Raw genomic sequence first — 16,038 nt, 5'->3', positions numbered from 1 at the left:
GTTCACTGAAGTGACGACCTTATGAGAATCTACAGGACCTCATAGTAGGAGACTCCAATTTCACAGCCCGAGTCCTCTCCCAACACCAAGAATCTGGCGGTGGTGTAAATGTCTCACACTTCGCTATCATTAATAATGCTTCGCGTTTCGGGCGAAACTAAAGCCTCACTCTGTCTTCTCCTTTTCTGTGAGTCCTAGTATAAGCGCTCCTTCGCATGACAGCTGTTTATTCTGATTTGGAATGAATCCGGCTTGGCCTCATTTCGGTTACTCAGTGAATTATACAGGGTGCCCCAACTATCATGCACCAAGACTTAAATTAAGCGCAATTGCGTACTCGAAGAAAACCTAGTGCATATTGTTTCCAGCACAGTGGAGTAGGCGCCAGTAATTCTTTCGTTCCTTAACTTTAATTCGATAATTGCAATTAATTATCTAATTCAAGAATTACTGTCCTAATTAGCAAAGTATCAATGAGACATTTGTAGCCCCCCCTCCCCTCAGGCACTCCCGAATGACATCTGACTGCTGTGTTTTCAGCCACGTACTAATTGCCTACATCTTTTTCCCACTGGCAAACAAACCTCACGAAATATGAAGAATACCACGTGCCTACGCTCCCACCCGCATAATAAAGCAGCGCCCTCAAATAAGCTTACTGAAAGCAACTGCACTGCCTGTCGCAAACCCGAAGAGACAGCACATCCCCTTAATAATGGCACGGAAGGAGCACTACCAGCAGGTTTCGCGGCTTTGCAGCTGTTCCTTCCTCTCTACGTCACACTTATTATCCGCCTGAAGGCATTGATAACAAAAGCCTATTGATAACGCGGCCGAAGTGCCACTCTGACCAAGCAGGAAACGCGAAAAGTAATGTAATAGGCATAGCATGTTTCAAAATCCCGAATTTGCTCACACCGCATCGACAGAGTGCGCGCGCAGCTATATCTCGCACCAGGAATTAGCTTCGGACCAAGGCCAAATTAAAGTGACGGTTTTATTTTTCATGAGCATATTTACGTGCTCCAAAAACAGGGTCGTGGGAAAAACTAAAAACTAAATAAACAGACTGGGGAGCGACCCACGCGTAGACAAAAGGCAAAAGCGATGGGTTCAAGAAAGTAAATATACAGCACGCCTAAATGAGACGAATTGGCAATCGGGACACCTGCACAAAAAAATTCATCAGATTTCAATGTGCCCTTATTATCAATGAATACGTAAGCGCCGTTGAACACCAGCTGTTGCCTAGAAGACATGTTAGAATAGGTGTCCTTCTACAGCTACGCAGTACTGAGTTCGCTTTATCACGTCTTCAGTGGGTTTCTTGGTTACCGACGCTGGAATTCGACGGCAGACATCCGTTATCCTTGCCTTGAACTAATCTGACGTCCGTCTCGATCGTGTAAGCACGATCTTTCACATAACCTCTAAGAAAGAAATCGAGCGAGAGAGGTCAGGTGACCTGGCCGGCCAATTTACAGACCCGTGCCTTCCGATCTGTTTGTTGCGCATGAAAAGTCGCATCGAGCCAGTTTCGTGCTCGGGTGCTGCTGTGTGCTGGTGCCCCGTCTTGCTGATACCACGGAAGTGGAAGACGTGAAAGCGGGACTTCGCTGAGAAACTCATTCACCACTCCAAGTATTTCGTCCATCCAATGCTCTCCGGTTCAGTGTGTGATCGAAGAAGATGGGACCGATCATAGCACCGGCGTAAATTTAAAGAAAGACATGGCGACTGGGACGAAACAAAACGCACTTTTAAACATTAGCACTGATGTTGTCAATTTGCTTTGTGGTGATAGGTTTTATGGCAAAAAGGAAAAGAACCATCCGTGACCTTTATCTACGCTAAGACAACAGCTACCACAGCTTGTTTCCAACTAACACCAAACGCGACGTGTTATTTCGGCAGAGGCACGGCAGATAAGGTACTAGCTCGATCACGATGTTTTACAGCTAAACTGTATACGGCTAGCCGATCCGTCTATCCATTTGTCTGTCACCTGTACGTCGAAAACTCTTCCGGCGCCACCAGATGAGCATGCACGAAAAAAAAAGCGAAAGAGAGGCGCGCAATTGGCTTCGCCAGTAGGGATGTCATTGCTCTCCGTGGCAGCCGAGTTTTTCTCCGGCTCCGACACGGATAGGCGACGCGTCATGCGTACTCCTGAGGTGCAGGCAGCTTTCGATCAGCAACGCCGCGAGCAGAACCGGGAACGAGCTCGTCTATGCCGTCCCGATGCTGCAGCCCGGGCACAAGAACAGGCTCCTGCATGCGGGCGCAAGCAGCAACTGCCGACCGAGGATCCGGCCACCTACTAAGCCGTCGTTTAATGAACCGTCGGGAATAACCCAGTGAAAAACACCGGGGCCGCACGTTTCAGGTTCGCTGGTTAACCATCTGTACGGAGTGTGTGGGCGGTATGGTATTGTATGATGAACTTTATTTAATGTCCTGAAGATCAACCCTTGGGTTGACGCAGGCGGCTCCCACGTCGGGACAGTAAGGTTTAACCTTACTGCCGTATCGTGGGCGTTCTGGACGGCCTGTACTTGATCGAAAAGAATTCCACTGTGTAGGACTCGCCGACACCAGTCTCTCTCCTTGTCACAGTCTGTGAAAGTCACAGGATACTGCCAAAGCATGTGATCCAGAGTAATGATGCCATTACACTTCTCGCAATTGATTGGTACCTCTCTTTCAGGATATTGGCGGCGAGGAGTTGCGGAGTCGCCATCTATCGGAAGCGCCTCCCTTGCGTAGTATGAGGGATCACGCGCCGAGCTCCTCATAGGTTTTGCTGTCAGCGCTCACTGAAAACACCACGCGCGAGCTCTCCCGGACATTTCTGTAAGTACCTTCGAAACGAGAGAAGTTTTTTACTGTCTAAATAATAACCTTGGGCAAACTGAAAGTACAGAATCGTTTACAAACGCTATCTCTTTACCGAATGCGTACAGTGAACGCCACTGCGCGCGGTCGCCGCGATGTAGTCTCCCGAACCGGCTTCTTGCGTGAAAGGTAGGTAAACGCTGAAAGCAAACTATGTGAAATATGTTCTTATAGTGTTTGTATTAATAAATGGAGCGTAATAGAATGAAGCCTCAATGCAGCCATCGCACAGATTCGCAGCGACCCACTGCGCGTCTGCGTATACTTGTCCGCACACTGTTTCGCTTTCGCCGCGTGCGCGTTTTCGCACCGTGCCATGAGCTCTATAGGCCGCAGAATATGAGCATTTGACAGTATACAAGCAACCATTGTTGCGTGGGCGCTATCAGAGCTGTTCAAAAATAATTTCATTACAGAGACTTCGACGCCTACGGGGACTGTGATGTGTCGTAGCGACGATTCAATCTTTTTTTTTTCTTCTTCTAAATTCTTGGACGTTTCAATATTATTTCTGGAGTGGCGTCGCACTGTATGTTTATCGGTGTTCTCAGCGTGCGATTTCCCGCTGCTTCTTTTTTGTAATCCAGTGAATTAATTCACAACACAAACATGATCATATGCCATGCTTTTTTTTAATGTGCTTCTTACCGCTCCCTTTACACTCCAGTGAACTTGCCAGCATCTATAGCATCGACAAGTTTATAGACCAAACCGTCATGACATTAGTCGGGCAGCGGACTCGGGCGAGCGTCTCAGTGCGCGTTTTCCGAACATCGCAGACCCGGCGTCGTAGCAGAAATCTTCCTCGCATCTGTGCTTGCTGCATACCCGAGTTGTAGCCGATGACTGCTTGCCGGTTTTATGTTTCGCGAGCCAAGCTTCGCGCAGCTTCTTGTCTTGCGGTTACGTGTGAATAAGGCTTGACACTGGGCTCCGTTGCGTACGTCCGGCACTGCGGCACCGAGCAGCAGCCTACCATGTTGAGCGCCTTCAAAGACAGCCACTACCTATTGCAGTGGTTTCGAGCGTTGTAAAGGAGACACTCTAAGCGGGAAAATCTCGGCACGAAATGAGGACAGCAGCGTACGAGGGAATTTAAACTGTCGTTTTCAGCTCGCTTCGGCGCTCTCGAAGCAGCCGACGCGGCCGCTATGTCCACGTGATCCCTAATAGCACGTCACGCCGACGGTGGCACCAGCTTTTCCAGTGGTGGAGCTCGAGGCCAATAGCTTGTTAACAAAGTTTGGACTTGGATAAGTTCTTGTCTGCAACAATCTCAGGGTCACCGCTTGAGCTCTATTGAGCTTAGCGTGTGGCACTGGGAATTCCCTTCTATTCATGTAGTGATTTTTTTCTTTATTTCCTTCATTTCGTTCTGCCTAACTCAGAAAAAGCTTGTTCAAGGGCGCTGCTTTTGATGCTGGTGGGAGCGCAGTCACGTGATATTCGCCATGTTTTGCAGGGTTTATTTATCAGTAAAAAATATTGTACGCAATCAGTATGTCGGTGAAAATACCGCAGTTAGATGTCCCTTGGCAGTGTCTACAAATGCCTCATTGACACTTTCATAATTAGGATAGTAAGTCTCGACTTAGATAATTAAATACACTTACACAATTAGATCTCAGTAACGAAAAGATTACTGGCAGTTACTCCGGTGTACTGGAAACAATGTGGACTAGGTTTTCTTCGAGTAACGCATTGGTTATTTTTTTAATCGTGGTGCATGATAGTTAAGTGTAACACCCTGTATATATTTATGAACTCTGCATGCAAGTGACGTTGTTTCTATCCCTAATATATGTTGTAAATTATTAGAGTTGTTTTTTTAATGAGTCCTTAGCTTTGCTTATTGGAAAGAGAAGCGAGACTGAGAGACATATCATTCCCGTGCATTTCACACTCCGTTGATAAAGACTCTACCGACTTTTTCCTGTGTATATATTTAAATATATTGTACATATGCATGGTGTTTACAGTGGAAATTTAAAACACTGTTGAAGTGAGAAAATAAGGACGAGGCAGCCGCCGCTGGAAGTTCTAATGCGCTTGTTCTCCTATTGTCAAGATTTGCAGAAATAAAGCGAAGTATGAATTAAAATCCGTGCACGTTCGCGTTAACAATGATGGGTTAAGCTATTAGCCACAACAAAATTTTGAGTGAAAAGGTCGAGGCAAGTCAAAAGAAACCTCAAATGATTTGTTGACAAAACTCTGGCAATGACACGTTAGGTAGAGAGGAGTGGTGCAGGCTTCGGCGTCGCCGGGGGGGGGGGTCTTAGCCCCCCCCCCTCTCCTGGGAAAGTCCGGAGGGGGCTCGAGCCCCGGAGCCCCCCCGTAGTCGGTGCTTATGGGTGAGGTGGTTGAAATCGGGCGTGGCGGACCGGACACCTGGCGCTCTTGGCAGGGACCCGGCCGAGTAGCATAGACGTTGCTGACTCAGGAACAGGACAGGGCTCGGTTAGCGCCAGTTGCTCAGAAATATAGACGACCGAGGTTGGCACCCTTTTCACAGGATCCAGACAACCAAGAAGATGAGTCAAACCTTGGTTCTTGCCAGGAAACCGTGGGGATGGAGTTCGCAAGTCCTCCACAGAAGCACAGTCGGTACTATTGGGAGTTTGACAAGGACTCTGGGTAGAGCGATCATACTGCTCCGCGGAAGCTACATTCAGTAGGTATTTTGTCATCTTTGGTAGCTTCTTTTCACGCTCTTCTCTTTCTAACTTCGCCTTTCGTTTAGACGCACCACTTTGATGCTTCCGACCGAGAATTTTCGCATGAATGGATGCTAATTGTTCCCCGGGCATTTCGTCAGGCCGATGCGACCGCAGGTGTCCAACGGTGGCCGTCCCAACGACTGGCGCACGCTGCCTGGATGGTCCGTGGCTGGCCGAGAGTAGTGCGTCCCCCGGGAACTCCTCAGCGGGCGGGCTTATGCAAGCTTAACCGGCGGCTCGGGGCTGAATCGCAGCCCGCGATCAACTTTTATAGACGCGCGCCACGTCTGTCTGTTACTAGCGCCAAAGCAGGCGTTCACATACGCATAGAGTTCCTTGTACAAGTTCCCTCCTTCTCCGTACAAACTCACTCCTTCTCCCATTCCGGTCTCGTCTTCCTATTGGCTAGGAGCAATCGTCTGTTCTGGGAGGTTTTCGATTTTTCTTTCGCCCCGTCGACGCCGAGCGCGAGAACGAAGGGGAAAGGGCGACTCCTAGCGCGGGCGAAGTTACACGCCCTCCGTCACCTATGAGTCATCTTTTTCTACTTCTTTCTAGAAAGTTCGGCGGCCAGTCTGACCTACTTTTTCCATTGAGCGCGCGCGAGGGTGCGCAGCCACTAGGCAGGAATGGGCTCTGGAGACAGGCCTTTGTGCCCAGCTCTCCAAGTTCCCCCTTCACTCTTCCACAACCCTAGCCCGAACAGTGAACATTCCATGCCCCACGGCACGCGGACAAAAGCACGTGTGATGTCGTCTTTCCTTTCCTGCCTAGACTCTGCCATCAGACTCATCATCATCTGCTATCGGACTCATCCGATAGCAGATGAGTCCGGTAAAGAAACGTCACGGTAAAGAAACGTCACGGTAAAGAAACGTCGAATTGGAAGCACTGTTGGGTACTGCAGCACATCCTTTCTATGAGAAGGACAGCGGCGAAACTATTTGAGAGGTGGACGGTGGCATGGCGTGGTGGTGACGAGGGGCAAGGGAGATTTAGGTCCTCATCCCACATTACATGTTTTAGGTGTTTCCCCTTTGCCCCTCCTCTCCAGACAGCACTGGACAGACGGACTGACAGGAAACCACGAAAACTCTTCCAAGCAAACGCACCTCGCTTCGTAAGAAAGAGGGCCCCGCCGGGGTGGCGGGGGATTCCTGTTTTTGGAGCTGGACAAGCTTTCCCCAAATGATCAGGCTAAACGCATGCTGTTACATTAGGCGGGGGTGGGGGTGCTGTTACTTTAGCGGGGTTACATTAGGTTCTGGTTTTCTCGCTTCATACATGTCGCTCGAAGTTCCGTTGCCCATGGTTCCATATACTAAGCAGGTTAGAATAAATGGGCCCCCTTCTTCTACTGTCCGAGGGGAGGCCCTGGGCTGCAGCCTCCTTAGCCCCCCCCCCCCCCCCCCCCACTCCCTTAATCCAGCGCTGGAGCCAAGAGACCTTGAAGACGCGCCTTGCTAGCACCGTTGTGTCTGTCACATATATTCATTTCCTTCTAAAACAGTGCGTAAAGAGCTGTTAACTTTATTATTGCACAAAATAAAAACATGTTTTATTTAATTATGAGTACATCTGATGATATGTACAATTATATGAAACGTAAAAAGTCAACGTTCTTAGACATACTTCAGTTTCTCAGCTCCCTATGCGAGTCCACTGGCCGACGTGGCCGCAGCGACTCACGGAAACTACCGGCGCCGCAGTCGCGTCTTTCGTCACGTGCCGCGCGTCGTCTGCTCCTGCTGCGATGCGTCGTTTGCACCAACTGGCCTGTACCGCTTATCCGTCGGTAAATGTAATTCAGATATGTACTCTGAGTTTTGTGACAAACCTACCGCGCTTAACAGCGACTTTACTGTGTCGGTGTATCTGTGTCGATGTATCTGTGTCGATGTATCTGTGTCGATGTGTCTTGCAGTCGCCTCTCTCTCTTCACGTACGGTGCTTCGTCTACTATGGCTGCTGCGATGCGTCGTTTGCCCCACCTAGCCTGTACCGCTTGCTCGTTAGTGAATGTGGTTTAGCTGCCCGCTCAAATTTTTATGCCAAGGTAAATGCAAAAAACGATATTTTCCTGTGCCGACCTCGAAATGCACGTGCGGCTGACTCACGAGGCTGTCACTGGCGCAAATGAGTGGCCTGGTGCGACAATTCAGTTTTTTAACTAAACCAGACCACACGTACGCTCGCGCTCACGCGCCCATGCATGCGCAGACGGTGCGGCATGGCTCGTACGCGTCGAAACGCGGCGTGATCTCGAGGAACAGCTCCTCTATGTTATCGCGCGCTTTGGTTGCCTCATAGAGTTTCTAACCATATTTATAGATTTATGGTGAGAAACTCCATGGGTTGCCTCGCGTCGGCGACGAGACGTTCATTTGAGGGATCGCCAGTCGTTTGTGCGCAGACGCGAGTAAGAGCCGATGCGAGAGAGAAAATCTGGGGGCTTTTGCTCCTTGAATATATGACTCTGCCTAGGCACTACCAGAGTCCTTGGCACTACGGAGGAAGTTTCTTTAGCGCGTGTTGTATGCGTTTGTCCCCTAGGCATGCTGGCGGTGCGAAGTGCGGTCTAGCTCCGCCGCTGGCTGCCAGCGCAGTGAGGCAGTGGGCACGGACGCCTCATTTGGTGATCGCTGTGTCTGAAGGTTCTGACTGGTGTTGTATAAGTCGCGGGTCGCTTTTTTCGTCGCGACGATAGATTGGATTTTTTACAAGCACTGCTCCAGGAGTGCACTTGTAACCGGCAAACGGAGGCCTCAGGAGAGCACATGTTATAATAACTTGAAAGAGCGTAGGTTTTGATCATGTTGGTGTTCCATAACTTTTAGGTTTTTAGCGCACAAGAAGGGACGAGATACAGAGGTACGACGCGGACACAGCGCTAACTTCCAACAATTGTTTTATTCTACAAAGCGGTACACATACATGCTAGGTAACAGACAACAGCGTATACGCATGCACATATGTACTGGTTTCTAATCAAATGAGACAGCAACGAGGCATGTGTAACGGAAAGTTCAGATGATATCGAAGATGAAAAAGCGACCATGCATAGCCAAACAATTCTTTTGTAATTGCAAGATTAAAATGCCATCTCCATCAACGTGTCCCAGAGAGTGGCTTGATGGAGATGGCATATTGTAATCTTGCAATTACAAAAAAAATCTTTCTGGCCGTGCATGGTCGCTTTTTCATCTTCGATATCATCTTAACTTTCCATTACACATGTCTCGTTGCTGTCTCGTTTGATTAGATCGAAGCCGGTATACATATGCGCATGCGTACGCTGTTGTCTGTTGTTAGGGGTACTGCTCTGCAAAGCTACCTCAGCCCGCTGCAGGTGCTTCCATCGATCCGCGGTGGTGACGCTCTTCAGAAACCAGCGAGAACGACAGCGCTAACCAACCATGAACGTCCTTTGGAGAACTTGACTACGGCGGCGTTAATCCACCATGCGCTCCCTTCGGAGAACTGGAGACTACGGCAGCAGCGCGGGCCACGTTTGGCGCCCCGTGCATTGTTGGTCTCTCTCTGCAGCAAGAAGAGCTTCCCTGACAAAAGGGTGCTTTGCGGTACGGGGGCCCCAGGATTCGTCACAGTCTGCTGACACACGTGGCGACTACAGGAGAAAGGCAGCTCTGGAATTTAGAGGCGCCGGCTGGGGTCGGGCGTGACCACCTGGCCACGGGGACGCAAGACAATGGACACCACGACGGCCGCTTTGCGAAGGTCAGCTCGTGGAACCAACGCGCCTTTCAAGACGCAAGATAATGGGCAAGCGGCTGGTCGACTGCGTTGACATTTGACGCTGCGAATCGGCAGTGAAAGCTGTGCGTACGTGTGTGTAAAAACCTCCCCCCTTCCCTCAAAAGGGGTCCGGCTACGATGACGTCGAACGTTTTTGCCTCACCTAGGGATCTAGGGAACACGAAGTGCTTATAAGCGGCTGTTGTCAGCTGCTAGTGTGTGCTCGTGCTCGTCTGTGCTCGTCAATGTACTCGTGATCGTTCTCGTGAGCTGTGTGCTCGTAAGCTGTGTGCTGTATATATATATATATATATATATATATATATATATATATATATATATATATATATATATATATATATATATATGTATATATGCTCGTCTTGCGTGCTGAATTTGGGAGCCACGCTAGACTGTCGATGTATCTCTTGTTTAAAATGTAAATACTGTAAATAAACCCTGTTCACCTAGTTCCTCCCAAGTTCCTCTCTACAACCTTCAACCCTTACACTGTTACCTATATATGTGTGTACCGTTTCGTAGAATGAAACAATTGTTGGAAGTTAGCGCTGTGTCTGCGTCGTACCTCTGTCTCTCGTCCCTTTTTGTGCGGTAAAAACCTAAAAGTTATAATAAAGCAGGCGGCGCAGGATCTCCAGGGACCCCAAGGTGTAGCGGGGGGATCAAAGCTGGAAGCAGGGCGGCCCGCGGGTTGGGGCCGCGGAGGCCGAAGCGTGCCGGGGGTGTTCGCATAAAAAATTATATACACACCCCTGGCACGCGCAGGCGTCGGCGAGCGCCATCCCACGGACTAGTTCGGGTTCTAGCTTTGGTGCATGCCCCGATGCCGCTTTGGTGTCCTGGAGGCGCCACCAATAATGCAAAATAATGACACGTTGTCAGAATTAGTAAAGAAAAACGATTGAATTATTATAATTACGTCCAGCGGCCAACTTGTGACGCTAAGTTCAGCAGTACCCCGCTCCGCGACTTCTGCAGCGCCAGTCACAATTAACTTTGCCTCTGAAGGTACGTCATACAGACTTTCTCGCGCCTGCGGCGGTGGTGCTGAGTCAGTCCACCGGCGGCCTTTCAGCCACTTGCGTTCAACCGCGATTGCTAAGGCGCTCTGCCTTCTAGATTTTCAATCTATGCGGCCTGGGCTCTACTACGGTCGCTACTGCGCCCACAGAAACATCTGTGATGTTATTTACAAAGTACATCGCCGTAAGGCGCGAGAAAGCTATGATCCGCCATGACTAACTTAGCACGGGCGCAGCAGGTGCGAGACAGTCTGACCGACACAGCGATCGCCAAATCGGGCGTTGTCTGCTGCTTCACCATTTTACCGCGCCAGCAGCCAGCGTCGGAGCGTAAACTATCAACCAACGACTCAACCCCACTCCGCAATGCCGGAACGCCCAGAGACAAACGCCTACAACACGCGCTAAGAAATCTCCTCCGTAGTACCTAAGCAGAGTCATACGGTATATTCAAAGAGCAAACGCCCTCAGATCATGCCTCAGATTTTCTCTCTCGCGCCCGCTCTTACTCGCGCCTGCGCACAAACGACTGGCGATCCCTCAAATGAACGTCTCCTGTGAACGCCTGCTATGGTGTACTGGATGCGTGTTTCTATTTACGCCCAAGCCCAGCGCTCGACCGCTGCGCCGCCATGCGCCACTCGCGCGTACCGCACTTCTGGGTACTTTTTTCGCTGAAGCACCACGGCAAGCGCCCTAAATCCCCTAGATTCTTCTAGGTACTTGGGGGACTAGGGAGGTGTTCTACGCCAGGGCGCGCAGTCTGCTTCGCCAGCTCGCCAACGGCCTTCGGCGACGCCCGCCTTCATGCCTCGGCAACGCACCGCCGTTCTACGCGTTTGGGTCTTCGGCAAGAACTCCGTTGTTTTTGTGCGCATACACTGCGGGTCTTCGCAGAGTGTAGAGGTAAGCATTTCCTTGTTTTTGTTTCTGAACTTGGTGTTATAGTTTGGTATCGCTGTGTGGCGGCTGCGTCTTGCTGCTGTCTGGGCTGGGAGAAGGCAAACGCTATATACTGAACGCTATACTGCTGCAGTAATCCGCGTTTCTCATAGGAGATGAAGTGAGAACCAAGTCAGAACTTAGCCGCTTTTGTAACACGGGTGCGCACTTTTGATGCGCGAGAGAGCCAATCGAAGTCGAGAACTTCCATCCAGATCGGTCCCGATCGCGATCATAAGTGTACGTGTGACACCGGTATAACCCACGTTGCGTGGTATACGCACCGCGTTCAACGAATTTCAATTTTTATCATAAAGTGGTCTTAGTTTTATGTACCCTTCCTGTTTATGTAGAAACGTTTTGTACGCTAGATTTCAGTATTTCACTCATGTGATTAATGGCTCTATTACTTTTTTGTGATCATTTTGTACCATGCTGTGCCAAAATTGATGATTTACTTGGCTTCTATTTTCCTTTTTGAAGTACCACATTCAAGCACTGTGGTCACGGTTTGGGTCTTTTGAAAAAGTTACAAGCAATTTAGTTGAAGTATGGGTTTACTCTCTTCAACTGCTAAAAAATGCAATGTGTAAACATATTTTTATTTACCTTGAATTTAACTCTTTCATATAATTAATACCTGGTTGACTCTAGGTGCAGTTTTTGACGCCTTAGAGATTCTCAAGCACTGATCTATCACTTTTGCTTGAGTTAATATTTGCTTTAGTGTCCCTTTAACAAGTCCTGTAACTGAAATAACTCGCCTTTTGCATGTGTCTCATCCCGTGTGCTGCAGGGCACTGCCCTCAGCCTTGTTCAACTCCTTAATAATGAATTGCCACATCTTATTGCTATCAAAATATGTCCCAACATAGTTGGCTGCATGCCGTTCCATGAGATTCCATTGGTCAGATTACTTTTAACATTGAGTTCACATACTCTCTATGTATCTGACACTGGGCAAATGAGCTCTAGCTTCTGTTGTACTGTCGCATGATGATGCACTAGTGAAGTCGGATTGTGCACGTGTCTTGAGTACTCCCGTTTTTTCAAGGAAAGTGGGTTCGTCGTATCATCTTATGTGCAAGTTTGAAGATGATTGTGTTTGTTCCGCAGTTTACCCCATCGCTGCCATTACTTATGAAAGTGTGATGATATTGAGATAAATAACGACAGCTGAAGCCTGTAGGATTTCATATTATGATTACAGAATACATTTTCTGTCATCACTGCTAATGAATTATTCTTGGCTTTCCTGTTGGGCACAAGCTTGCCAAAATAAAGCTTTATTTTCATTTGTTGCTTTTTTTTTTCTGCCATCTGGAGCGCTCCAGCCAGTGCATGACAGTACCTTAAAAAATTCCTTGCTACAGGCATGCCTGAATATGTTGGTCTCCTGCACACTATTGATTTGTCTTGGTGTAAACACATCAAAGTGCGAAAAATAGATAACTTGCATATGTCCTGCACTTATCTCATGTAGCTATCAAAAAACTAACTTGCTGGCCTGGCGCCCACTTGTCTAATCTGTGAGTGTTTGTAAGCTGTAAACATTAATGCAATAATATTAGCTGGACTGCATGTACACAGAACTAAGACGTGCACATATGCCGATACTCACTTCCTTACAGATCTAAATAAAGAAAACTAACCCCACCTTAGATTGACTATCCTACTGAATGTCTTACCTAATGGGTAATATTACTCCAGTTTAGCTCCATACATACAGTTTGCAGAAGGAACAATTGCCAGATCTAAGAACATTAATATTCTCACCTTTTAGCCATGTGTATTCATTGTCACCTCTTATTTTATGTTTTCAAGTAAATATATTAACGATAAAAGTAGTGAGGATCATAAGCAGGCACTGTAACTTCAGCCAAGCGCATCAGTAACTCTAGATGTATCCACACTGACATGGAAAAGATTGCTCAGATTCGTGTTTTAGGAAGGGCAACAGCTCTTTGAGATGGTGATTGGTAAGTTTGGCAAAAATAGAAGTATGATGGATGGCCGCTTAGTTGGCTTACATATTTCATGCGAAATGTTTTGAGTATAATTCATGGTATGTTAACTAAGAGGTGGTTCATGATCATTAGTCTCATTTGCTTGTTCAAGCTGGAATGTGATGTCCATTGTCAGTACTCAGTTATAAGAACTTCACTAAATGATTAGAGCAAATGTTGCGTGTCAATATCGAAGGATGCAGATTGTTGTGAAAGAGAAACAAGAAAGAATAATAGGCTGCCAACGAGAACAATTTATTCTTTAAATGTGTCAACAGCAGTTACAAAACAACTTGGCACATTTGCGCTGCAAAAACGTAACAGACAGTACAACAAAGAACAAAAGGTGAAAAGTGAAGTCACAGAGGAGAGGCGGCAGAGAAAATAAAGAGCTGTACAATGCCAAAAGGATATGGTACAAAACGAAGATAGCATTTTTGTTCAGCTCATCTTACGTCTCTTCCATGGTTACCTTTTTCATGCAGTGCACCGTCTAACTCTATTATGCATTTCTGTTGCATCAAGGCATGTCTTTATGTTGCATCATGGCATGTATTGGTGCTGGTCACTTATCTAATCAACACAGGACTAACGCTACAAAAAAATTAAAATGGCGTGCTACATGATCAAATCATGCTTTTGGCATGTAAAACCCAGAATTCAATATAAAAAAATTCACACTCTATTCACACTAGGTTGAGAATGACACAAGCAGAGCTAGAAATGTTCCTGTGACCAAAGTAACAAAATTTACGAAGAGCGCCAGTGTAACACTGCCAATCACAATTTACTGAGGTGTGAGCAACCGAGGGCCACCATGTGGCATCAATGTTTGAAGCACAACTTATGCGCAAGGCTGGGAACTTGCAAGCTGAACGGATGCTATTCATACATTGCTTTGGGCTGTACCTTACTGCTACCAATCAAGAAGCCCTGCCTGATAAACAAAAGCTAGCCCTACAGCTCACTATAGCCACAGCACTGGTGGTTGTTACACACATAATGATGGAGTGGAGGACAGCCGAAGTGCAAGCAGGATCGCCAATGCAGAACACGAGACAGTGCTCGACCTGAACCAGCGTTCATCGCTGCGGACCTTTCTGCATTCATGGCCCATGTTCAGTAAACATCTTTTTACTTGCGAACGTAGATATTGTAAGCACTATTAACATACTTCGTCATTTTAATTTGTACATAGCCATCATCTTCCCTGTTCTACTTCTTCACGCATGAGCTGGGGCGTTTCCTTTTTGGAATAAAAAGCGCTTGACAGCTTGGATGGTCTCAGTCTTATAATATTAGTGCTAGATTTCAATACAAATAGCAATATCATCCTTGAAAAGTCGCTTGAAGGAATGGCACCATGAAGGCAACAGAACTAGAGGTGGACTCTTGGTAATGTGCGGATGCTGCATGAAGTATTTAAACCACCTCAAGAAGGGACAGACAATTGATATAGGGTTCAGGAGCAGCTGGCTATGCAATTTCATAAAAATAACAAACTGCAAAAGGGAAGGGGCATGTTAGCATTAGTAACCACTGCAATCAGACTTTGTGAGCTACAGTTACTGCTTGAAAATCGTCCTAGTGCAGGCCGAAACTGGGCATTTTCGATGACCTATGACGTGTGTTCAACATATTCACTGTCCTTAAGCATGCTGAGACATATTTGGTGGGTCAACTGTGAGGTGTCCGTAGAGTTTGAGTTCTTAATGGCATTTGGCCCCAGGTACATCATCCCGCACACTTTGGCTGAGCACATGCCCACGTTTTGTTTTCCTGATTTTTCCAGCTGTTCTTGGTCGGCCGGCAGGAATGCGTCCCGAACCTCTCGGTAGGCCAGGTCGGCGCCTTGCCAAGCTTGTTGGTTGTACCTTAATTTTGTTACCGTGCCTGATAGCCCTTCCCATGGCCTTTTGCCTCAACATGTATGCAAACACAGCGCTGCTGGTGTTCAGCTTTAACAGGTCTTCTGTTATGGACTTGATAACAGCAGCATACTGAGGAATGCATTCACCAAGTCCATGGGCGCGCTGGTATGCTTCATTGAATGCAGCACACTCTTTTTTGTGGTCCTGCAAAAAGTCACGTAAATGAACATGTTTAAATCTTGAAAGTCCTTTAAGCCAACAAATGTTTTTTTGCTTTGAAGTGATGTTTGTTAAAGCCAACGCACTTACATATGTGTTAAAAGAAAAAGCCAAAGAAGAGAACAGGGATGCAGACGGATGAAGCCATCAAAAATACACTCCTTTGATAAGTTGTTCAAGTCATGTTCTAGTTTGTGGACATCTTAACAGAGTACATTTTCTAAAAATCTACAAGCTATAGATGGAGATTGGATATTAGCTATTAAAAAAAGGCTATATTAAGCACCCAAAGGTGTATTTTAGGTGCTGTAGAGGCCACAATATGCACAAGCTGTTTGCACACAGTCATTTTTTTTGGCATGTGCGAATAGTAGATTTTGAGCTCGAAGCAAATATTGATTTTGGATGAACATTTTTTTATCGAATATTGAATAGCTGTTGTGTAGAGAATTCACTGCAAACTTGAATGAATGAATGAGTGAACTTTTTTTATTTATCAGGGAGAAACAGGGGGTTATGTAATGTAACTACTGAATATTGTACTAATTGTTCTGTGGAAGAATGAGATCAAACTTTGGTGCTGTAG

At 47.2% G+C, this 16,038-nt stretch overlaps 1 long non-coding RNA gene across 4 annotated transcripts in view; it reads left to right on the top strand.

Annotated features, from left to right (window-relative positions):
• Positions 1-11,186: 11,186 nt before the first annotated feature.
• LOC129384096 (uncharacterized) overlaps positions 11,187-16,038 on the top strand; it is a 32,924-nt gene continuing 28,072 nt past the window's right edge. For all 4 annotated transcript variants that reach the window (XR_011895879.1, XR_011895876.1, XR_011895877.1 and 1 more), the window contains exon 1: positions 11,187-11,320. This is a non-coding gene — a long non-coding RNA (uncharacterized lncRNA). The remainder of the gene's footprint in view (positions 11,321-16,038) is intronic.

Source organism: Dermacentor andersoni, chromosome 7 (assembly GCF_023375885.2).
Source record: "Dermacentor andersoni chromosome 7, qqDerAnde1_hic_scaffold, whole genome shotgun sequence".
NCBI classification, from domain to species: Eukaryota; Metazoa; Arthropoda; class Arachnida; order Ixodida; family Ixodidae; genus Dermacentor; species Dermacentor andersoni.
Note: the sequence above shows the minus strand (reverse complement) of the source record. Positions and strands in the feature narration are given on the sequence as shown.